Genomic DNA, 945 nt, shown 5'->3' on the forward strand with positions numbered 1-945 from the left:
TCACCCTTTCCCTCCCTCCCCGTCCCCCCTTGACCCCCGACCGTGGCACGCGCGCAGGCAGGCAGCAGGCGGTCTGTGAATCTCTTTATAAAACGCGGGCGGGGAGGGGGAGGGCGGGCGGCGGGCGCGGTCACACGAAGATCTGGATGCGGTCGCGGATGGGCTGGCGGCAGATGGGGCAGGCGCTGAGCGCCGCGCCGCACGGGGCGCAGGCGCCGTGGCCGCACTGGAACACGAGGCGGATGTGGCTGTCGATGCAGATGGGGCAGGTGATGCGCTCCTCCATCTGCCGGTAGCGGCTCTGCAGCTCCTCCACCAGCTGCCGCGGGGGCCCGAGCGCCGAGGCCGCGCCGGCCACCTCCGAGCCGTCTGCGGGAGGAGCGGGCGGAGGGCGGGGCTACGGCGTGCGCGTGCCTGGGCCTCCCTCCCTCCCACCTGGGCTCAGTGCTGTGTGTGTGTGTGACACACAGGCCACCAATGCTGTGTGTGTGTGTGACACACAGGCCACCAATGCTCTGTGTGTGTGTGTGACACACAGGCCACCAATGCTCTGTGTGTGTGTGTGACACACAGGCCACCAATGCTGTGTGTGTGTGTGTGACACACAGGCCACCAATGCTGTGTGTGTGTGTGTGACACACAGGCCACCAATGCTCTCTGTGTGTGTGTGACACACAGGCCACCAATGCTGTGTGTGTGTGTGACACACAGGCCACCAATGCTGTGTGTGTGTGTGACACACAGGCCACCAATGCTGTGTGTGTGTGTGTGTGACACACAGGCCACCAATGCTCTGTGTGTGTGTGTGGCACACAGGCCACCAATGCTCTGTGTGTGTGTGTGTGTGACACACACACAGGCCCACCCACGTGGGCGCAGCTTTCTTGCTGATGACCACCTGGCACCGGATGCATTTTCTTCATCTGCGGGCACACTCTGCGGAGA

The 945-nt window shown here is 64.1% G+C and overlaps 1 long non-coding RNA gene across 1 annotated transcript; it reads right to left on the reverse strand.

The window, feature by feature from the left end:
* Positions 1-80: 80 nt before the first annotated feature.
* Positions 81-940, reverse strand: LOC106002950. The gene is made up of 2 exons (XR_001175966.1): positions 870-940; positions 81-369 (listed from the first exon to the last, which is right to left on the reverse strand). It is a non-coding gene; the product is annotated as an uncharacterized LOC106002950 (long non-coding RNA).
* Between the last annotated feature and the right edge of the window lie 5 nt (positions 941-945).

The sequence above is a fragment of the Dipodomys ordii genome, unplaced genomic scaffold (assembly GCF_000151885.1).
Source record: "Dipodomys ordii isolate 6190 unplaced genomic scaffold, Dord_2.0 Scaffold1000010420, whole genome shotgun sequence".
NCBI lineage: Eukaryota > Metazoa > Chordata > Mammalia > Rodentia > Heteromyidae > Dipodomys > Dipodomys ordii.